General features: G+C 34.2%; 1 protein-coding gene across 33 annotated transcripts in view; it reads left to right on the top strand.

Annotated features, from left to right (window-relative positions):
- The window catches only part of TENM3 (teneurin transmembrane protein 3), a 1314794-nt gene that overhangs the window by 425898 nt on the left and 864475 nt on the right, over positions 1-24421 (top strand). For 31 of the 33 annotated variants that reach the window (XM_064652558.1, XM_064652559.1, XM_064652557.1 and 28 more), the window contains one exon: positions 12048-12087. The exons of the other annotated variants lie outside the window; for them this stretch is intronic. The gene's annotated coding sequence lies outside the window, so the exon portion shown is untranslated. The remainder of the gene's footprint in view (positions 1-12047; positions 12088-24421) is intronic. 33 annotated transcript variants of the gene reach the window in all.

A 24421-nucleotide genomic window follows, 5' to 3' on the forward strand; every position in this document is an offset into this window, starting at 1 on the left:
GATTATGTTTATATGTTGTGTGTATAAACACAGTTATTTTGTTTTATATATTACTGTTTCAATTGTAAGAACCTGACCTTTTCCTCTCCTCCCAATAACTAGACCACAAGAGACACCACTTAGTACACTACTTGAAGATGAAACTAATATCTTTAAGTTTTATGAGGGTGGTTAGTTTCTTTTCCTTTTTAAGCATTTGAATGGAAAGACTAAAATTCATTAATCTTTTTTGAAAGATAAGTTTCTGAATTTTAATAAGACAATAATGGGTAAAAATGACCAGATTGTCATTGATTTTACCTTTTTAGTGTGGCAGACAGTTAATACTTTTCTGGGATACGTGAACATAAAAATAACTATAGACAGCATACAACCATTTTGCCAGTTGAGAAGAACAGGAAAAAAACAAAACAAAACAAAACAAAACAAACTTCCATATTCTAATATCAGTATAAATTAAACTACAGTAAATTTCCCATATCCCATGTAGCATCACCTACTTTTTCTGACATTTCACTAAGATTATTATAGGTACTATAGAAAAGTATATAATTCATTATCAAGTCTTTTAAATAGAATGAATAATTTCTGTTCTTACTAATAGGATATGTCTGAAATGCTGATAAAATTTGAGTTACTGAAAGCTTCAATATAATTTTAATGTGTAGAGGATTTAGTTATGTGAAATATAAAGTGGGTCCGAGGAATATCTAGTGATTCTATCTTGTTTCATATCCAGTCTGAAATCTGTGCAAGTCTGTGGGAGAGAATTTTATCTTCTTAGTGCAGATGAGCTGCTGCAATGCTATACACACTATTTTTTCTTATGTTTTTGTCCCATAATTGCCTTTTTCTTCCCTTTAGTTAACACATTCTCAGAAAGTCATATTTGTTTAAATGCAGAAAAAATTTAAAGCATGTGCACAAAATATTTTTTTAGTTGAGCCTTGGACTCCAGTTCATACTGATGTTCTAATATATCTGGCACAGCAGCACACAGAGATGGGATAATTTTCTTCAAGCCATGATACTCCACTGTCAATCTCCATTCTCCATTAGACTTATACATGGGACAAATGGGGCTGTTGAAGGGTGAACGAGTCTTGCTGACCACTCCTTGGCTCTCCAGCTAGCAGATCATCTTATGGATGGGGATCATGGAGTCTTGATTTGTTCAGTACTGCCTGTGCTGCACTGTCATGGTGGCAATTGATACTTGCTGTTCTTCTACCTTCAAGAGTCCTACAACAGAAGGGTTTTCTGCCAGACGAGGCAAAGTATTCAATTGTCTAATCCTTTCTATCTCCACAGCAGCAATTCCAAAGGCCTACTGATGTCCTTTCGGGTCTTTGAAGTACCCATTCCTAAGGCAGTCAATGACTAGGATAGATGGGGCATTAGGAATTTTTTCAAGGCTTTAAATGGTACTTTATTAGCAGAGGGATTATAAGAAGGCTAAAAAACCAGTCCCTAATATTTGCTTTATTGATGGAAGCAAAGGCATGCACCTTCACTATTAGATGTATACAGCCCATGGGCAATCATTTAATTATTCATATGGAAGTTATATTCATTCCTTGTTTCTGTACATTTGGAGTAATCCCTCTTTCCATTTTCCATTCATGCTTTATGAGGAAGGGGAAGTTACTTTTTTCTGATAATTATTGTCATCTCTGATTGATCATGTCCTATTCCTACTAAACTATTATAATGCATTCTGGTGAGGCTACTATAATGAAACAGCCATATATTCCTGTGTTGTGTTTGTTTTATTTATTAAGTAGTGCTTTACAAAGTGCCTTATACCATTGCACTTTAACGTTGGTTTCCAGGCTGCTAGAGAACAGGAGGTTGCTTGTGATAATAAAACATCATATGTGGCTGTTGATATCTTTCTTTTTTTTTTTAAATAAATTTGTGGTGGCTATGAGTGGAGGTGGAACTTGAAGGTTGACATCTGCAAATATAAGGTTATCAAATTAAAATGTGCACTTCACTTTTGTAGCTTTTACCTACAATTCTTTCCAGAAACACAGTGAAATTCTTTCAAACTGTATTATTTGCACTTGCAGCATTTTGAAAGGTGTGTCTAGCTGAATGTAATAACCATAAATATGTGATTACAGGTAATTTAAAAGCAGTAAATTTACAGAATGACAGAATTACAGAATATGCTGAGTTGGAAGGGACCCACAAGATTCATCGAGTCCAGCTCCTGGCCCTACACAGGACCATTCCTAAGACCATTCACACCATGTGCCTGGGAGTATTGTCCAAACACTTCTTGAACTCTGTCAGGCTTAATGCTGTGATCACTTCCCTGGGGACCCAGTTCCAGTGCCCAACCACTCTCTGGTTGAAGAACCTTTTTCTAATTTCCAACCTAAACCTCCCCTGACACAACTTCAGACCATTTCCTTGGGTTCTATCACTCATCATCACAGAGAAGAGATCAGTGCCTGCCCCTCCTCTTTCCCTCATGAGGAAGTTGTAACTGCAATGAGGTCTCACCTCAGTCTTCTCTTCTCCAGGCTGAACAGAACAAGTGACCTCAGCTTTCTTCATACAGCTTCCCCTCAAGACCCTTCACCATCTTCGCTGCCCTTGTTGGACACTCTCTAATAGCTTAATATCTTTCCTATATTGTGGTGCCCAAAACTGCACACAATATTCAAGCTGAGGCTGCGCCAGGTCAGAGCAGAGCGGGACAATCCCCTCCCTTGAGCAGCTGGTGATGCTTTGCCTGATGCCCCCCAGGACATGGTTGGCCCTCCTGGCTGCCAGGGCACTGCTGACTCATATTCAACTTGCCATCAACCAGGGCCTCCAGGTCCCTTTTCATGGCACTGCTTTCCAGCATCTCATTTCCCAGTCTGTACATACATCCAGGGTTGCCCCATCCCAGGTGCAGAATCCAGCACTTTCCCGTGTTGAACTTCCTATGGTTGGTGATTGCCCAGTCCTCTAATGAAAATAACAAATAGCTAAATCCAGAATTAATTTATGAACTGAATCACAGAAGTGAATCAGGCCTATTTCATTCAATGGAAAAGCTATTAAAATAATCAGCTAATGTGTTGAAGGGGAAGGCAAATCTCACTTGAACCTGCATCTCTTCTTCTTTCCTGCAGGTACTTGAATTGTAACACCTTCAGACATTTCCTTTGTTAGTGTATTTCCACTTTCTATGCAATATATAAATATTCATTAGCATAGTAATTAGAACTTGGGTTTCCCATGTAAATTGCTTCAACAAACAGGGAATAGAATAATTTTTAGTGTCTCTGGCTCATTGAGTATATGAATAGTTATTGAAAGGGGTAAAAAGTTTCATCAGGAGAGACAGAAATTTACTTATCAGCAAACTGCCTGTAGTAATATAGATAAGAGAGTTCCTGGGAAATAGGGGTTAAAGAGCCTTCAGGTAAAGCTGAAATGTAAGGGTGAAACTTCCATACAGTTGATGATTGTTCAGAGAACTTTGTTATCAAGCAAAAGGTGATGAACACACTAGTGGTATGGGTTTTTTTCCTCCTTGTTTCTGTGTTTGGTATCTATGTTAAAGTTTACCATGTCAACAAAAGAAACAAGATAAAAAAGGTTCATTTGGTTTTCTTTCAGATGTCACTCACTCACAGATGTCACTTCCACTCAAGTATTGTGCAAAATCATTTGCACAGTTCCCTAGTCTCATTTTTGCTAATAGATAATTGCTTACCCAGTTCTTTTCAGGGAGTATTCCCCTACCACGTGAAAAACACAGCATATATTAGTTGGAAAACTTAGGGCACAAGTTAACAGAAACCATTTTATATATTAGAAATTAATATCACAACCTTTTAAACAAAATTGATCTTAACATTATACATGTCCTTTCAAAAGTAGGGATCATTATCAGACTGTTTTTATTCTAGAGTATTGTCATCCTACAACATGATTTAAAATAGTTTAGGCCAGTTGTATTGTCGGCAAACTGTGTAAAACAGTTTGGGATTTTTCTAAAGCTTTTTAGACCAGTGTAAGAACAGGTATATTGAAGTGGTTTACTTTATTCTGGACCATTATAATTTTTGGTTTGAGTTAGAGATGGAACTTGGTGTAAAAAAAAACCCCACAAGTATGCTCTTGGTCAACGAGCAATAGATAGAGGAGATTCAAAGAAGGAAAAAGACAACAGAACAAAGAGGATTCTGTATTTGTGAAGATATATATTGCACCTTTCTCCTTTATATGTATACAGTAATTGGAAAGGTGACTTCTGATAGTTCATGGGTCATATACCTGAAAGCAATGGTTGCACCTAAGTCAAAAAATCTGGCAAGGTCTTTTCTTTCACATAAAGAGACGTTTTTCCCTAAAAAATAAATTAAAAAAAAAAAAAAGTAAAAGTATGAGTAATTACAGAGGAACATTCAAAAGCACTGTTTAAATTCTAGGGGAGAAAAAGATCTGTAAAATGATTAATGGTTATCAGCTATAAAATAAGTGCTTTTAAGCTCTGTCAACTTTGCTTTTCTAATGAGGACTTAACTGCTCCCCAACTAAAGCCTTTATCCAAGCTGTGTTTTGTATTTCATTTTTTTCAGTGTTTTGTATAGACATAGTTACCTTCATCATAACCTTTCAGTTCTTGTGTTTTGGCATCTCACAGATTTTGTATGCGAGTTTGGGGCTCAAGGGAAGCACATTTAACTGCAATGTCCAAGTAAAATTTGATGTGTGATGCAGGGTTATAGAACTGCTCTCAGACTTGCTTATTGTTGCAAACAGAGCCTTTGTAATTACTAGGGGATTATGGCACGGTATGAAAGACCTTGAAAGCGGCTTTTTTGCAGATCAGGAATGTGTTTGGCACAGACTCTGAAACAATCAGCTAGAGTAGTGAAGCAGAAGTATATTAAATTGTGAAGAGTTCACTGAAAAGGTCCTGATAGAAACACCTAATTAAAGAAATAAAAACTGGCATTAATGATTGTGAAAGATTCTCACTCTGGTAAGAAAAAAGAGCCTCATGAGGATGGGAAATGAGATGACAACAGAAATACAGTGGCTTCTTCCTCTTTCTCAGCAACAAAAGTAACAAAATTTGAGGTTATATTACATAAATAAGAAAAATTTAATAGAAGCTAATTATTATGGCACACTACCTGAATTAATATGCAAGATTAACAGACCAATAACTCAGGAACAATTTAGTAATTCTTTTATATGTATAAATTTGTGAAAAATTTTGTATAAGAATATGGTGTAATGTACCACGAAACTACTTATTATATTAGCTTTGACTTCTTAATTAGTTTCTTATCTAATTATTTTTTAGTCACGAAGGATTGCTGTATGATTTCTGAACTAATTTCTAAACAAAAGAGGTCTGCATATTGTTATATGAGCCATAAATTTTTACTTTCTCCTTTTCTATTTCAAAGTTTTAAACCAACAAAAACAATACAATATCTGCTAAAAATAGTCTCTGTAAGTGTTGTTGAAGTGATTTTTGTTGGTGTGTGGGTTTTTTCATTTCTGATAAAATCTTGTGTCCAATCCTGATCATAGAGGATTCAGTGATAAACTTTCTTTTCTATAATGGAAGCTTCATTGCTTTGTACTGAGTTTGCCATTAATACTTTCTGCTTGATGATGCTTCAGTTGAAGTAAGTTGAGGTGAATTATTGTTCAGTAGTGAGCAGGTAGGAAAATCACACAGTGCTTTTGGAAAACTACATCTGTAAATTTAACTAATACAGTTCTGAACTGATTTTTTTTTACAAAAGTAATTAGTAAAGCCTGAATATTTTTCTGGTTTGCTTATCTATTGAATGAATAAAGGGGTTTTCATTTCATGAGCATTTCTGAATAACATAATGAGATACCTTTTTTGTTTGTTTTTTTGGGGTTTTTTTTATATTTTATTTTTTACCTACAATTTAATCCATAATATATTAAAAACATATTTGAAGCCCATTTGACCATATTTTTCTTTTGTGAAATATTTGTTATAAAGTTGAAAAGCAAAATTCTAAAAAATTGTGATGTTATTGTTTATGTGAAAGCACCTCTAGGCCACTGTATGTTTATCGATGGCCTGGTACAATAGCCAGGAAAAACCAAATAACAATTTCCACTATTATTGATACCTTCTTCATCTGTCAGTCATAAGAGAATGAACTTCCCCATAATACCCACTGTTTTCATTGAATAGTTATCCCATGAATATATCTGAGATAAAAACAACATAAATTTTATTACCATACACCATTTATCAAGAATTCTTCATTTTCCATTACAGATCTCAAAGGTTCTTATAAAGCAAATTTCTATTTAAGATGATTTTATTTTTACTGGAGTTGGTTGAAAATTAGGAACTTCCAACACTAAAACTTTCTGTCCCCTCCCCCAGGAAATTTTAATTAAAAAATGCATTAACTTCTTTAGCTGGAAAAGTTGTTTCCCTTTTTTGGGAATGCCGGGGGGACAATTCAACATGGGAATCATAAAACGTTAGACTTCCCATGAGAAGCAAAATTTATGCAGATGAACATGTTCATTGGCAAAAAGCTAGTTTGAAAAAAATATAATTTACACTTGTTATTAGCAGGCAAATTTGAAATTATTATATTATTTTTGCATGTACAGATATTGTGAAAAAAAAGTCCTGTATGAAGCAGCAGCATATTCTTACATTCTTGTTAAGAACTAAATAGTCACTTTGTGTGCTTTGTAGAGATGCAGACCAGCAGGCAATAACACTGTATAGCAGTGGCCTAAGAATGAATACTTTTGAATTTATAACATTTATATATTGAGCAAATTAAATTACTGAAGTAGTTTTATTAAGCTGAAAATGTTTCTTTATCCAAAACTGTGCTTTATTTCTAGCTTAGCATTTCACCAGCCTTTTTCTCTTGAAACCCACTTTCTGTTGAAGGATTTACATCCAGTTAACTTGTCATCGATATCCCTGTAGCTTTTGAATGCTGTCAGAAAAACTTGTAGATTTTAGGAGAGACATATTGACAATGACAGAAAAATAAGAATAAGTACTGTAAGTTAATTATGCTTTATTCAAATTTAAACAGCAACAAAATTCTGTATTTAATGTTCAGGAAAGGAAATGAATTCTCCGGTCAGTGCTGATGTCAAGTAATCAGGAATTCAGGTTTTCTCTTATTCTATATAATGTTTTGTTATCTCATAAAACAGACTCAAATGTGTTTGGAGGTACTATATGATAAATGAAATATAAAATATTGCACAAACACTATACAACGGGAGGCTCACAACGGTTATACAAGAAATTGAAAGCTAATACTTCCAGAAGAATTATAATGAATTATTTGTGTTATGTTATGTCCAAAAAAAAAGAGAAGAAAAAAGCAAGATCATTCCTTTCTCATATGCTAAGAAGTATGACTGCACCCTGTACAATTTCAAATGTTAACTTAATAGAGCTTCTACTGTAATTTCCCTCTCACTTCCAAGAATCTAACAGTTTGATTCATAAAATAGTTTTTAAATGGCAGTCAATCCTAGCTTCACAAGGATTATTGTGTATATACACACTATATATAGGACAGCTTCATATGTGCAAAAAATTTTAATCCAGTATTAAATTGTGAGTCTAATCTGAGCCTGCATGGAGGAAAATTTGTTTTTACATTAAATATCTGAATATGTTTCTAGTGACTAAACTGATGGCTAAAAATTAAAAAAGCTTTCAGTGAAAGTGTTGTCAAAATTCAGACTGAATTTGAAATGGCTTTATTTTTTTTGTTTTGAACAGGGAGTAGATTCACAAAACTAGCAGCAAAGAAATAGCAACTGTTTCTCTTCTTCGTCTTCCCCTCTCCACCCACTCACCTCTACCCCCACAAAGCTGAAGATACATATGTTTTTTAATGCAGTAACTCCTATATATAGGAGACTAGGTTTCAACTCCTTCCCCCGACTGAGCTATAAACCTCTACTTTCTACCTTCCAGGGGAGGAACCAAGCCGATGGATATTCTAAAGTGATATGCTCTCACCTGAGCTATTTGAACTGCTACTTTGACCTAGCTGTGTGCCTCCCAAGTGAATTCTTTAACCACCAGACCAAAGAGTCATTCTCTCTCTTTGACTCAGTATTTAAATAATCCATGCAGAACAGGTTTTTCCATGGGGATTGAGAGAAGCCAATTATAGATTTCTCACTGGTTTAAGATCTCTTTTGGGAAAGTGAAAATGTGGGTTCAAGAATGTGCAGACAAGGTCTTGAACCTGATTGTCCCACATTGTATATCAGATGAGGCCCTAACCACAGAGCTATTGAATAAGTTAAGAGAGGGGGGATTCTCTTTACTTCCATGAATGATTTACAAAGAGTGCGTAAACCTAATCTTTCATTTCCAGTTCTTTAGCTTTGTGTTTAAATAACTTTTGCAGAGTTGCATATGTCTCTGGCAAGTATACAGATTAATGATTGCATAAAAATGCTGCTTTTGGGAGTGTTGAAGGATAATTCTTCTCCATGCTTTTTGTTCCTAAATATTTCTTGAATATTTCTCTTAGTTCCAAATGAAATCAAAGTATGGTTCTGTTATTCAGTAAATGCATAATTTTAGTTAAATTGAGGGGAGGGGGTAGAGGAGGGAGATGACTGACTTTTTTCAATACCCCTTTTGTTAAAGCATCTAACTGAAAAACTATTAATACATAAAACTCTGCTGCATATTATTCCGTGTTTTCTAACACTTCTTAATTCAAGAACCTGTACTGAACTGGTGTGCTTATATTTAAAAAAATGTAGTAGAACTTCCTAGCTACATGAATGCTTATTTCAATTCAGACACAAAGATCGATACAAAACCAGCACTGCCTATTTATGAAATCTGAATCATTTTTCTCTATCTCTTACATTGCCAAAGAATTTAAGGAAAAGCCAAAATAAAGTACAGTCTTAATTTAGTGGATGATTTTCCCATCCTGTAGAGTTGTAATAAAGGAGAAGAGTGGAAGTGTGCCATTCCCTAACTAGAAAGAGAGTTTGGTTTTAATCTTGGTTTCCCAAGCTATCTTTTACTTTATATCAGTGCATGAGTGGTCGAGAACATAACATGCACTTCCTTTTCCAAGAGATATGCAATAAAAAGATCAAGACACAATCCAGATAATCAAGTCAAGCTTCCTAAACCTTCATGACTAGGTTTCTTCACCTCTACCTTTCTGATGTTTACCCAAGAAAATGAAGACATTCTTTCCTTTTCTGATTGCACATATTCAAAGAAATCCACTGTGCATTTCATGGGGAAGGGAATAGTCTATGCACATTAAGTGTCCTAGAAATCTAGATCTGCTATGAAAGGCAGTTATACCATAGCAGGTATTTAGGTAGCCCTGATGTTCTCACTTAAAATCAGAAGATTGTTTTGAAATATCTAATAGATTTGATTGTTGCTGGTGCTTTTTTATTAAATGCTGATAGAAAACACACTTGAACCCAGAGTTGTTCATATGTCAGTTCTCCCAAAATAATGCATTTTTCTAGAAGACTTCTGATAAGAACATCCAAAGAAATCAACTTTGTTTCTGGAAGAGTCAGGTGTATTTACTAACTGGTATTTTTTTGTTTGTCGACCCTTTTGCAAAAATATTAATGCATTGAGTTCTTAAAGTTCTTTGTTCAAGCAAAAGCTATTGCTAATAAAATATGCTGAATTCTATTTTTAACCAATCATCTGTCTTTCTCAATTATGCTGGTTCTTCTTAGTCCATGAAACTAAAACTAGTTTCCATTCTGAGAAATTAGGATATTTCAGCCAATGTTTTATTTTTAAGACCAAAAATGTTTTCTGAACTACAGAGGTGAAAATCATAAAATGCAAATAATTGGTCTTTATTTCTTTCTTCCCATTCCCATATCCTTAGATTTAAATGGTATATTAAAAAACTGTAATACATTATTTTATTAGTAATTCTTATACATGTTCTGTTTTGTATCTAATAATCTTGTCATACTTTATGGATTTAATAAAACAAGAAAAAATAAATGTAGTGGTATACAAACAAGCATCCAAATATAAATCTTTAAAGTGATTTTTCACTCATACAAAGCAAATACAAGTATGAAGTTTTAGTACATGGACAACTGCACTGCATGCAGGGTTTGATGAAACCTGTAACCTGACCACTAAATCAGTAGGGTAGGCAAACCTGGGGTGTATTTCTTCTGTCCTGCCCAATCAGCACAGTAAGTGAGCTAAGTGGCAGCAGCAAAGAGATGCAAAATTAACAGAAACAAAGGAATAGAAGGTGCTGGAGGTCTTTAAGGAGTCTTTAAGGACATCCCTCAGTTATCTTAGCAAGTCTCTCTCAAGATTTTCCACAGTTAACTCCCACCTGGTACACAGTATATATTCTGTATCAAGTCTGCCTCCTCCAGCTTAAATCATGCACATTCTTCAATGACACTTGCCACCTGAAATTGTTTTCTTACTTCAGCATGTATCAGAAGACTAAAACTGATGCTCAGGAACTTTAAAAAACTTAAAAACTTAAAGAATTTTAAAAAAACCCCTTACCTAAAAAATTCCCAAACTGAAACTCTTGCAAACATGGGAACCTTTCCTGGCTTATTTTTCTCAATACCAAGCAAAGTCTTAAGAATGAAAAATATGAAATCATAAATGGAATAGCTTAAAGCATGCTTTCTTCACAATAAATTTATGTTCAGCACATATGAAATTAAACTTCTTTGTTCTTAATTAGTAAGAAAGTTTTAAAAAATGTATTTTTTTGTCTAAGCATTAGATGATCAGGTGCCTCTACTCTTTTGCTTCAGGACCTCTCTTGTTGAGTCGAGCCTGTGATGGAGCCTTATGTATTTCTCTGGTTTTGTAGTATTTAGTAGATGAAGTTAATCTCCAATTAAATGATTTCCAAAATGATTTTCCAATCCCATAAATATTTAACAGTAGAAATAATAACAAAGTGCTTGAGTTAGATAAGTTTTTGGTTATGGCCTACTGAAGTATACAGATATTTACTTTGTGTGAAACTATGCTTAGATTCTACAGGATGTCCATAAATTTAAATATTTTTAAAAAATAAAGAAAAAAAAAGTGGAAAAAAAAAGTTTTGCTCAACCACTAAATTATTTAGGTCTCAAACAAGGTGCAACTTTAATGAAATATTTCTAAATAGACTTTTCAAGTAGTTTATATAAAGCAGGCAACTGTTCAGTCTTTGTAGAACTGGTATACTGCAGTTAAAATCATGGAGTATTTTTCTTTTGTCATTGCACTTCGTTTTTATTTTTCCTATAAAAATGGGGCAAATTCCACATTCACCTGAAATGTAGAACTGAATCTTTCTATTACATATTCCCTGCCTGAATGTCACACTAAGGCCACTTAAGTCACTTCAGTCAGAGATGTTCAGAAACACTTCTTCTGAGTACTTTAATTGTTCATCAAGGCCTAACCCTTTGAACATTGCTTTAAGGCATTTTGGCTCTGCTCTGAGTCACTGAAGCAAAATTGGAGCATCTGGATGCAGTGTCAAAATAGCCCAGGCAGCTTCAGTGCGGCACCCAAGTGGATAATCTCGACACAGAATACAAACACTGCATTAGCGATTGCCGGAAGGCTACAGTTCATCTTCCTCTGAAATACAATACAAGAAAAGTTAAAGGATGATACTTTTTTCTTTGTATCTTCTATTGTGTGAACAAAGAATCAAGCTGTGTTTTGATGCTTCGTCAAGTGTTTGGCAGCATTTTCAATCCTTGTTTGCTCTGCTAATCCACTGATTTTTATTTTTGGACAAAGCAATGGATGTTTTTTACAGTTTATGCTGTATTAGATATGTGAATGCAAAAGAAGGAATCCAGTTGATGATGTTGCCTTTGAATCAGAGTATTGAATCAAAGTAGAGGAAGAATAAGTGCAATATATTTTAGTTGCCTATTAGTAATATAACATCTAATTATACTCTGTTAACTTGTACATAAAATTTCTATAATTCTATGACTTATGTGAAATTTTATTTTTTTTGCTTTGTTTCCTTTCACAGATGGCAGCAAAATTGCATTTCATTGATTGAAAAGAACATTGTAAGTAATTCTTTTTGTTTCTCCTGTTCAATTAGGTTTCACATTTTATTTTTCTGAATCTGCTAAAAATTTATCTCATGGATAAAACTGTGTTCTTCCTTGAAAACTGGTGCACAATTAATGCTCTGTGAGAGCCCGTGAGACATCTGGCATGTGGCTACAGATACAATCCCCAAGCCAGATTTCTTTTGCCATCGGCAAGAATAGTTTATGTAAGGCTTAGGCCAACAGGTCAAGAAATATAAATGCAGAAGCATGCTAAACATACCACCTGACATCAGGCTTTGCCTGGAACATGGTTGATCTGTAGAGTGCACACCAGAATGAATACTGGAGTGAAAAACTGGGGCACAGCAGCATATATAGTTCTGTTCCCTGACTTCCTATTTTCCTAACTGTGCATCTAGAATTTTATTCTTGTATGTGTAAAAGTGAAACTAAATACAAACAGAAGAATCAGACTGACTCGAAGCTTTATTTTTGTTTAATTCAGATAATGCTTTCATGTTATATATATACATACATATATATATACATATATGTATGTATATATATATATATATATAAACCCAACATACAGTAAAATTATTTGTTGTTTAATGATACTAAAAAACCTCTGCTAAACACTCTGCTTCACACTACTATTCAAACTATTCACACTACTCTTACAAATGCATTAACAAAATATATCCTGTTTGGGACATGTTAAGTAAATGGGTAACACTTTTTCTAGCATGTCTAGCTGCCATTAATTTAGTTAGTATTCATTGTAATTACACTGATCATAATGAATTCATTTAGTATTAATGTGAACATTATACATCTTTTTAGGCACTCCATTATAATTCAGCAATAATTAATGTGCATAATAAATGAAGTGTTGCTACTCAATGCTATGATAAAGCCATGTTGTTTCATTTGAAAAGCTTTAGAGGAAGTATGTTTAATCTCATTGGTATTCCAATTGTTGCCAAAAGATATTCTTCAATGGCAAAGGGCAATTCATGTTGGAAGACTTGTTGACTTTTCAGAGAGATTCCATGTTTGCACTTTTGTAGTGATTCACTTATAAGATACTAGCATTTCAAGTGAAGTGCAGTAGCACTTACATTTTATGATTATTCTTCCTTTCTACTCCTACAAGAGTAATCCAAAACTGAGAATGGAATATTTTCTGTGTATCACACATCAACACAATTAGGTGCATCAAAGGCATCCATGCCCACTTCAGGTAGCTGCATAAAAATAACAACTAGGGGAAACATAGCAAAACAAGAATGGCCATATCAGATTAGGATAAGAATTGTCTGGACAGCATCCTCTCTCCTGGCACTGATAAATAAATATCCAGAGAAAAGTGAAAACAAGATTCGCCAGCCTCCAGCATTTTTAGCTGATGAAATTTCATCAGATGTAGGTAGTTTCTAAGATTAAGATTTTTTGTTTTGTATTCCACGAATTTTTTCCCATAAACATATTTAAATCTTAGAATAGATACCTTTGTAAAAAGTTGCAAAGGTCTACTACCCTGTTCAGTTTATGTATCAAGAACTATACTTTTTTTGTTCTGAATGTGATTTCTTCTATCTTAATTTGAATCTACATTCCATTGGATTTACTGAGCTGCAAAACAGTTCTTTCCCTGTACTCCACCAGTGATTTGTGACCCTCATCTATTCCTTGTTTGGATATCTTTTCAAGAGAAGTATCCTACTCTGCTCTCTGTACAGAAGGTGTTGTTCAACTTTGTTGCCCTGTTTTGGATTTTGCATGCTACATGTGACTTTCAAAGTGTGAGAAGTTCTTAGTTTGATACTATTTCAAAATTACTCCCTTAGCTTTTCCTTCCTAATTTCTTAATGAATACTGATGCTGAACAGTTAAGCAACTATGGGCTCATTTCTCCACAGTGATTGTCAACTCCAAGCTCACTTAAATTTCCCACCTTCCCTCACTCCACTTTTGTATCACTTTAAATTTATTTACATTTATTCTGCCATTGTATTTCACTGTCACTCAGGCTTATGAGCACAGAATTTCTGAAATTCTGCATTGTCTTTCCTTGTCCTGGCTAACCCAAATAACTCTGATCAGGAACATTTCTCAACAACTCTCATCCCCCTTTCCCAGATCATTTATGAATGTTGAACAGCACAAGCTGTCTTTGTAAAAGACCACTCTTGAGTTTTGTATTATAGTATAACTTGAACAATATGGACTTCAGTATATTAAAGTCTGTCAAAAGGCAGACTGTCTTTTTTTGTATCTGCTATTTAACTTTTCATTCAAATTTATTTTCACTGCAATTTACATCTTCCAGATCTCAGTATCTTTATACTTCAGTAGTCAATAAGTCATTTCATTTGTGAATTATCTTACAATTCTTGAGTGAATACTGTCTTTCTAATGATTTGTTACTATTCACATTCTCATCACTTCCTTTCTCCTTCAAGTGGATGTTCCCACTGAGAGTTATTAGGATACATTATTACACAGCAAGCAATCTTTACCTGTAGTTTCACAAAATATGTCAATGTAATGCTAATTAATAAGAATTCAGATAATCTATGAACTTCTGACTTTTCTTCTGCTGATATATTTGACCTTGGGCATATTACTTAACCTCTACACCTCTTTATTGTTTCCCTTTCTGTTGAACTTTACAGATTACATGTATGCTAGGTATTCTTATTTATGTTTTCACAATAAAATTAATTAAATTTTTGGAATAAAGTATTGGATAAAATGAAATAAAACAAATATTAATAGTTATTAAATAGATGCCCCCATGAGAGAGAAAATCATAAACTATTTGGCACTACCCTAGATTTTAGAAAAGTTCTTTGATTACTTCAGAAGAATAAAATTATAAAAGAAATTATTTTGTTCACTACATACTGAATTTGCCTACTTTCTTTTGTAATTTTTTCAATTGATTTATTAATAAGGAAGACAATGTTTTTAATTAAAGTAGACCAGCACAGTCACTACAAGCGTTGCTTCTTATTGAACTCAGCAGTTGCCACTTGTGAAATGTTAATGAAATTTTTGCCCTTTTTTTTATTACAATCTTTTCTGTCTTTCCATTGTTAAGTATCTTTCTCCCTTTCTCAGGCAAAAGTCGTTCATCCAGCTTCATTTTGCTTCTGTATGGAGGAGACTGCAGCATTAAACTTTAAATAGATCAAAATCAGATATAGTTATGCTCAGATACGTAATGTTTAAGTTAACATGTTGAAGGCTTGATTTCCTCAAGTAAACCAGAGAATCATGTTCTCAATACCACTTTTGCTATTGTTGTATGCCTACAAGGTTTCATTGTCATGAAGCTCTTTTCTGTTTAGATCTGATCTTAGGCTCTGTGGAAGTCTTCTACTAGTTGTTTCTTATAGGCTTAGTTAAGAACAGTCCTATCTACCTTATCATTATTTTGTAACACGCATTAGAAATCTTTTTTTTAATAAATAATGATCGAAAGTATTTACCTCCAGTTACTATTAGGGACTTATGACCCTGTTTGCAGAGATACTGAACTCCAACAGCTATGGTTGAAATGAAAGGGAGATGTTGACTCAAAATTCTTGTAGATATGAGATTGCTAATACATAGAGTTGGTCAATGTTTAAATCTTTCATTCTGTTTTTGCTAAATAGATGATACACTATTTAACTATTTCTGTCAAATACTATTTTCTCATTTCTTGTGAAGGATGAATTCTGTTTCTGAATGTCTCCAGAGGCGGCAAAAAAGTTTAAAATTTTAATGACAAAATTAATGGCATTTAAATTATTTGTTGAAAAAATGCCAATTAATTGTATTTCATGCATACTTTAAGGGCATACTCTATGTTATTTGTACTGATGTTTATTTAGTGGCACAAAGGAAGTGTAGCTTAGGCTTACTCCTACCTTTCTGGTATGGACTAGCTTGGATAATGAGTGGCTTTTCCTTTTTAATCTGACATCTTAATCTGTATTTTTTCAGGCAACAATGCTATCTCTTTTATTTTCTAAAGATACTCAGTATTTGCTCCTCTTGTTTCCATACATCTTTTTTTTGGATGTCACTCCATTAACATTTGTTTAATTGGTGCATTTTTCTCTCAATTTTTGTGACTTCTTAAGGCCTTTGTTCTTATGCACAGTTTTTCCTTTCACGACTGATACTGGTGGTTATGTTTCTAACTACCTGTATGGTGGCTGTTCTGGAGCTATTCTTGGGGAGAGTGGGAATAATTCAGTTAGATGAGTCTATCAATGGCACATCTAGTTCTTTAACAATAGAAAGATGGAGAAATGCCTATGCAGGAATACTCATAAAGAGTTTTCTCATGGAAATATATGAAATCAGCTATTAATCCAAATAAAGTGTCTTAAAAATGTGGTTGTCTTGAATCAATTCAATTTAAAGGAACTTTAAGAAACCAGGTTCTGACTGAGATCCCAGCAAGGAGGATCAGATTGCAAATTGCACCTTGTGTGCCCAGTGCTTAAGCATTCTTAAGGATTCTGTCCCATTGCTTTCACTTAAGCTTTGCTTTTCAAGATTAGGACCTATCTCAGTGAAGGAATTAAAAAATAGGTGCCTGAAGACATACTGTCTCAGAGATATGCAATACAACAGACTTTAGCCCAGAGCCCCTTTCTGCTAGTGTTGTTTAAGGTCTCAGAAAAATAGTATTTACAATGAAAACCTTTAACAACCTTTTAACATGCTTGCTAGCAGGCACTGATTTAATGGTAATGTGACAGCTAAGATTTTAGTGAGAGACCCTTTTATTTCTCTAAGAGAAGAGTTACACATTCTGAAAACCAGACAGATTTTTCTGGCCAGTGTCTCCTCACGTTTGTGCCAGTAGGGATTTGCTGACTACTCAAATTATCTTTCATAAGTTAGCACATGTCAATCTAACATAAAAATGTTTGTCTTCCTTTCTGACATTTCTCTAAATAGTCATTTTTTAAAAAAAATGGAAACAGACTTCATTGTTTTTAATAAATGGCTACATAATATTCCCCCCAAAAACTGCTAGACTTATATGATGCAAGACATCAATTTACTTGACCTTGCGCTCTAGCAAATCAAATTATATTTCTTAGAAAATACATTCACAATTGTCAGTAGAGTCTTCTCTGGGAAAAAAAAAAGTGAAAAGACAATATTATAATCTCAATAACATTTATATTGTTAGAAAAAGTGCTGATACATGAAATTAAGCTCTGTTGTGTTTCACCTATTATTCTGGATGAAAAGTGCTTTATTTCTTATTTGTTCTAGCAAGTCCTATTACTGTATCTCTACATACAAGCTATGTTATTTAGTCATACCTGCGGTCAACTAGAAATTGTTATATATCACAGCAGATCTATATTTTTTATAGAGAGCATCCTGATATAGATTTTCTTACCTGACACCTTAATCCTTTTAATTTGTATGTAATTTTGTATTTTTAAAATACATAATTGTACTTATTTTATGCCTTTGCCATTTTTTAACCTATGTTGTAGTGGTTTCATATAATGACAATTGCATTTTAGAAGAAATCTTGGTTTAGAACCTGAGTGGAAGAAACTAGAAGAAGTGAAAGATAGTACAAGTACACAAGAAGTGTAGATTTGCTTCTTGATTTGTGTGTTTCAAAGGTCATGTATTTGGGCCAAACTAGAATTTGCTAACTGTAATTTCTGGGTTTGGGGGCAAAATTCTAGTCTTATTTATTTTTCACACTACCCTTTAAATTCTTAATTAAGTAAACTGAATTTCTGAACCTATCTTATTGTATGCTGATATATCCACCAGTTGTATTAATGTGTTTCTATTAAAAGTGATCAATTCATTCTAATTTCAACCAGAAGTCAGTTACAGGACCACAGAAATATATGGAGTATTATAGTTAAATATCCCTAGATATTTACAGGTAAAATGATGTATTATTATGAATTGCAACCTCTTTTATATTTTCAAAGTTCTTACAATGGTAAGAGATGCAGATTAAATTTCCTCTTTGAATGAAGGAATTTTGGAAGTCCTGCTTCAATTCAGCTTAAAACAACTCTTGACTCTTGTATGATTTTGCAGTGTTCTATTGGTTTTTTTCAGAAACAGTAAATCATTTCCTGATTCACTATTTGTGTCAGAGTAGAGAGATTATTCCTGCCATTGTCACCAATATCATCCATACGACATTTTAATTCCTCAATGCAGTGTCTAAAGCCATCTATCTCGAAAAGTGAGATAGAGTACTCTTATCTGTGATAATTCTGAACCAAAAGCAGCACATTTCCAATGTTTAAGCACTCTGATGATTTTCCTATTTTGAAAATATAAGAATTGTGTTGGAAACATATGGTTATGTATGATAAACATTTTCAATAGAGGTAATGGTAGAAGTGATTCATTGATCCACGAATGGCTATGGTTCTTTCCTGTTTTTTCATTTATGTTTCTCACTGTGAGAGACTGCAAGAGCAAATATTTCACTTGGTATCAAATTCCCCCATTATGAAACTGTTACAACACTACTAATTCAAGCCCCAGATCATTATCAAATTGTCACTATTACCTTGATGAGGTAAGCTGTCCTGAACTATGGATACAGTAGAATTCAAATTACAGCTGAAAGGCATTTTCTTATGTTTAGCTTATCTGCTATCGTGTTTTGGAAATAAAAAGGTGTATCGAAATTTTTAACCTATGAAACAAATTCAGTGACTACATATATGACCTAGAAAATACCACCAGCTTCCTCAGGTTAGCAGTATTCATACTTGCTTACTGTGTTTTGTTTCAAGTGATGCATTTGCACCTGAAACTATTAGGATTCAGCTGAAACAGATGTTTCAAGATGTGTCCAATGCATTAGACATTACTCTGTCATCCCTTGCTCAATGCATAGTTGTGTGTTCAAGCATAACCCTTATTTAGAAGTACTGTGGAGTGGAATCTACCCTGTGGAAACACTGGAAAAAGTAAAGCTACCCAGAGGTTTCAAGCTTGCAGCAGTCATTAGTCTTCAAGCAACCTCTGTTTCAGACTAGGGTACAAAACAAGTGGTCGGAGCTACAGTATTGTTTTGCTTTGAATCCTCCAGCCTAAGTCCGTTTTTTTTCTTCTTCTTTCATGTGCTAAGTAGAGACATGTATGAGATTTTTGCAGTAGAGAGAAAATAGTGTAGAAAAGTTTTCTTACAGCCAGTTTGCAAACCTCACAGCAACCTCATTTCTGATGTTCTATCATTCTTTCATGCTTCCCCTGTTGAGACTGCTTTAAAAACAGTTTCATTTATACTCTAGCAAACTGTCACACAAATTCACAACATAGTTAAATTAGACCCAGAAGTTCACTCGCCAAGCTAAGTCTGTTTTCAGAACTATCAAAGGAAAAGTAAAACATTTCAAAGAAAGATTATTGGGTTTGTAACAAAATTTTTCTGGAGACAAAACAAACAAAAAACCAAACCAACAAACAAAACAACCCAAAAAAAACCAAACAAAAAACCCCCAAACAAGAACAACAAAAAAACCTCTTTCCATTTAGCTGTATTTTTATTATACCTCAAAAAGCTTTCTTATTGAATTAAACGTGCTTAAGACAAACTGAAGGTCTCTTAAGAGATATATACATATATATACAGTTAATGTGTTGTAATAACTTACACCATTTTCTGCATTGCCCTCTAAGCCAGATGTCAGAGGATAAAGAGAAAATGGATGAAATTTAATAATCAGGAAATACTTTTTTTTCTTCTGAGAGACAGGAAATAAGGAAGTCGATTAAACAGATGAGGGAGATTCTGTTATATCTTACTAATAGCATTTTATCCAGTCACTAAAACGTGAGAGTAAATAGTAAAAACTAAAGCAATAACTGACCACATAATCAAAGAAAATTCCCCGCCTTGTAAAATTTGACAAGTTTAGTTTAATTTCTTTTATAATACAGTTGCATTAAAACTTATGCACAATATGTAGATAATTACCTAGCTGTAGAAAGAACTGTTTTCTTGAGGTTTCTCCCCTTTTTTAGTCATTCTAGATTCTATTGACACTTTTACTCAGTAGTGGTAATAGAGGAGAAAAATATGGTGGGAAAATTATTTCTTACAAGGTTAAATACATACATAGTGGACTTTAGGTTTAAGTTACATTAGCCACAGGGAGCAGTTAACCTGTTTCATCTTATTCTTGGTGAGGATCTGAAAAAATATAATAGCTCAAAGGATGACTTTCTACACAGTGTTCTTTTTTTCCCAGAAAATATCCAACTATTTTCTGAAACTGTTTTCCTGTATATTGCTGAAGATAAATTATACCACAACTTGGTGTAAACTATGCCCAGAGATAACTGATTTGCTAAAATCCCTTAAATGTTGGCATCAGTTCAAAAAAATAACTTCTAACTGAATCTCCTTCACAGTGACACAAACTTGGTGCAATTTTTCTTGTTCTCCAATAGCAACTGAGATGAAATAATGTACATGTGAGTGTACACCTTCACAGAGACTTTGTTTTTAATTTTTATTAAGCCTGTTCTCATTTGCCTTCAAGGGTTTATTTGCACATATTCAACTCAATATATGTCAGACTACATTTGTATTTAATGCCTAGTTAATTGTGAAGACACCTTGACTTCAATATTGTGCTTTAAAACTAACTCCAGTGAACTGTGACTGAAAATGACCTTATAGGTTATTAGGTATGAACTGAAAAAATAAGCACTTATATTATTATATTGGTCTTACTGCCAATGACTTAAAGCTTGTTTAGAAATGAGTGCCAGTGCTCTTATTTTTCTTGACATGCACAGTTTACATACACAGTTTACCTGTAGGTAAAAGGGAAAATTTCAATATCTCTTATAATATCATATATATTTAGGTTTAAATAGAAAGACTGTAGAGAGATGATGAATTTTTTACATAAAACTTTCATTGCGTGTAAATCTGCTTGAGCATCTGCTTTAACAAATTTTCAGGTCAAATGCTAGAACAATTATCAGGCCCATCTAATCCCATACACAGGTTCATGTGGTTATATACTGATCTCTACAAAGCCTATCGCTGCCTAGCACGGGCTTAAAAGTGTGATGCTCAGCAGGTTTTATTTGACCTTAGTTTTGATTTCCACATTTTTACCTCCTGTCCTTTCTTTGTCTTCATCTTCAGTAGTAAAGGTCATTTACAACAAATAGTTTTTGAAAGCAGTAGCAAATTAATTTTGTAAAGCATTGTCAGCACGACTGCAAATCTCTGCCAGCACTAAACTTTGCAGGGATGCTAGTAGTTCATATAGATAACGTAATCTGAAGCCCTACAAAATATATTTTCTGGTTTGTTTATTAGATTCTTCTTTATGCTTCACTCTTTCACCTAAGACTGTAACAATTTTTTTTTAGTTTTGCTCAATCTATTTACACTTCAAAGCAAAACTTAGCAATCTGCACAAATATAGACACTTGTAAATTGATCACAAGTGTGATTCAGATGTGCTGGAACATTTCCAAAGAACAGCAACAAAACTGGTGGAGGGTCTAAAGCAAAAGTGTGATGAAGAGTCGCTGAGGGAGCTGAGGTTTAGCTTGGAGAAATGGAGTTTCAGGAGGAACATTATTGCTGTCTACAACTACCTGTAAGAAGGTTATAACAAGGTGGAAATTAGTATCTTCTCCCAAGTAACAAGGGATAGGACCAAAAGACATGGCCTCAAGTTGTGCCAGGTACAGTTTAGATTGGTTACTAGGGAAAGTTTCTTTACCAAAAGGGTTGTCAAGCATTGGAACAGGCTGCCCAGGGAAGTGGTGGAGGCACAATCTCTAGAGCTATTTAAAAGACATTTAGATGTGCTGCTTAGGGACATAATTTAGTGGTGGACTCGACAGTGCTGGGTTAACGGTTGGATTTGGTGATTTTAGAGGTCTTTTCCAACCTAAATGATTCTATGAATTGCTTACCATATGTCCCCTTTATCCAGGGACATTTCTGGTAAACTGTAAGACATAAACTGAAAATATAATTAACAGGTCTGATGGAAAAGGGAAATATTATAAATATGTTCAGTTGCTTCAAGATAACTGCTCAGACTTCAAGTAAACAATTTTTACAAATAGCAATGGCATATATTTTAGTCAGGGGTTAAACCTCTTATGGCTTAGTGCCTATGTTCTCTTCTACTTAAAACCAATCCAACCTTATGAGCCAAGTTCTGCTAATGGCATGTTTTCTAGGGCACTCCTTAGTGACTTTCTGTCCAAATGCTCCTGCTTCTCACTATACCTGGATGCAATTGAGGTAGAAATTTATCATTTTCTTTTACAAGTGATTCTGGGCCAGCAGAAGAGCTGTCTATAGGACATTAGAGGACTCCTTTTCAGAGGGAAGCCACGTTGGTGAAATTGTTATCTCTACTCTACCACAGCGTGATTGTGTGTCACTAGTGTAACTGCAAATGCCGTCCTGAGCAATAGTGTTGGTAACCCAATTCGTGCTACTACATGCTGCTGTCGTAAATACTGTGCTTCATAAAGAAAATTGATAAGTGAATGCAACTAGCAATTTAGAAAGCAACTACTATGAAAAAGCAGTAAAATCATAGATCCATTAAAGTAAACAAGATAACTCCCACTGATTTCAACCCAAAGAGTCAGCTGCTGCTGAACAGCAGTGATCTATACTGTCTCAGGATACACTTTTTTATAGCTTCTTGTATTGCTGCCATTATTAGAAGAGGTGAAGCCTTACTGTCATACTATTTTTTCCACTTTGAAGTATTTTTGCTTGAATATCCTGAAAAGTAGGTAGTTTATTTTCTTAATTTTCAGATATTTTGAAATAAATAAAAGGAAACAGTTACCAAAACCATTGCACTCCACTCCTGCATTCTTTAAGAATTCACTCAGAATGAAGTGAGTCTGAGAAGGTTTTTTTTACTAAAAAAAAAATCATATGGAACACTTCAGAATGGTAAAAGTATCATTTTCTCCCAATATTTAGCTTTGTCAGTGTTAAGAACTTTCGTAAAACTAATGCCACTTTTGTACTAGTATATGCTATACACAGTTATGGATTTTCAGATAAAATGCACCAGAGCGAGCTCCTCCTTGACAGACCAATGGTAGATGGACAAAAAAATTTCTGGCTTTGAAAAATGTCATTAGAGTATAGATGTGTCTGTCTGCGTGTGCATGTGTGCATGTGTGACAATCAGTGCTGCTGACTTGTCTAAATGCATTGGGAACTGCCAATTTTACTTTGTTACAAAAGCTCTCTCCTCCTCCTTAACCTCCTGTGCTTTGCCCAGCAGTTATTTATTCCTATCTGCAAATTCCAAATCAGTATAGTCTGCTCCACCTCCACATAACTTCTGCCCTTACCCAGTTCAACTCTCAGCCTACCATCATTTTACATATCTGCCTAGACTATGTCTAAATTCCCCTTCCCTTCTGAGACTACCAGCTCCTTTCCTGGCCAAAGTGCTGCACCAGCCTTCCAGTTGAGTTGTCACTCTTCCTTTTCCATTTGTTTTCTCTTCGTGTGCCAAGTGCCCATGAGGAAGCTGAGGTGCAGCTCCAGTAAGAAAGATAAAGAGGATCGCCTATATTAAACTAAGAGATTCCACAGCTGTATAATGGAAGTAGTCTGAAGGAGTAGGGACAAAGCCTTGCCTGCTCCCTGCACCAGCTAAAATGGCACCTAAATAGCTGGACAGACAACTTATTCTCAGGTAGGTCTAAAATACATTGGATTACCTTAACTTCCTTTGTGGCCCACTAAAATCTTGTAATTAATTAAAAAAAAAAAAGGATATTAGGAATAGTGTCTTTTGGGGAGATTTTTTCCTACTGATATGAATTAATGGGTCAGCTGTGAAAAGCAAAGATTTTACCAAGAAAAGCTCAAAAAATTCCAGTCAGTTTCCATTTTAATTGAAATATTTGCTACCTAAAGCCACTTTTAATAAATCTACATGTGGAAAACATCCTTAATTATTTCTTCTCGCTTCCCAGTGTGTAGGTACTGATTTAAATCTAACAAAAAAAAGTCCTTAATGTTTTCAGTACGCATAATTCTTAAAATGCATGACCAACAATATCAGAAATGCATTGTGTTGTGGTAAAAAGGCTCAGTGTGTAATAAACATCACCACTCTTTCATAGGAGCCACGGGAAAAAGAGAGGGCTGCCTGCAACTGTACTTTATAATTTCCAAGCAGGATATAAACTTAAGTCCTGCAGAGTTGTTAAATCTCACTTATCTTTGTTATTATAGGGTATTAAAATAGTAGATGGTTCTACCTTTTGATATCCCCTGCAGGAAAATTCTTCTATTTCCACTAAAAAC

Source organism: Pseudopipra pipra, chromosome 4 (assembly GCF_036250125.1).
Source record: "Pseudopipra pipra isolate bDixPip1 chromosome 4, bDixPip1.hap1, whole genome shotgun sequence".
NCBI lineage: Eukaryota > Metazoa > Chordata > Aves > Passeriformes > Pipridae > Pseudopipra > Pseudopipra pipra.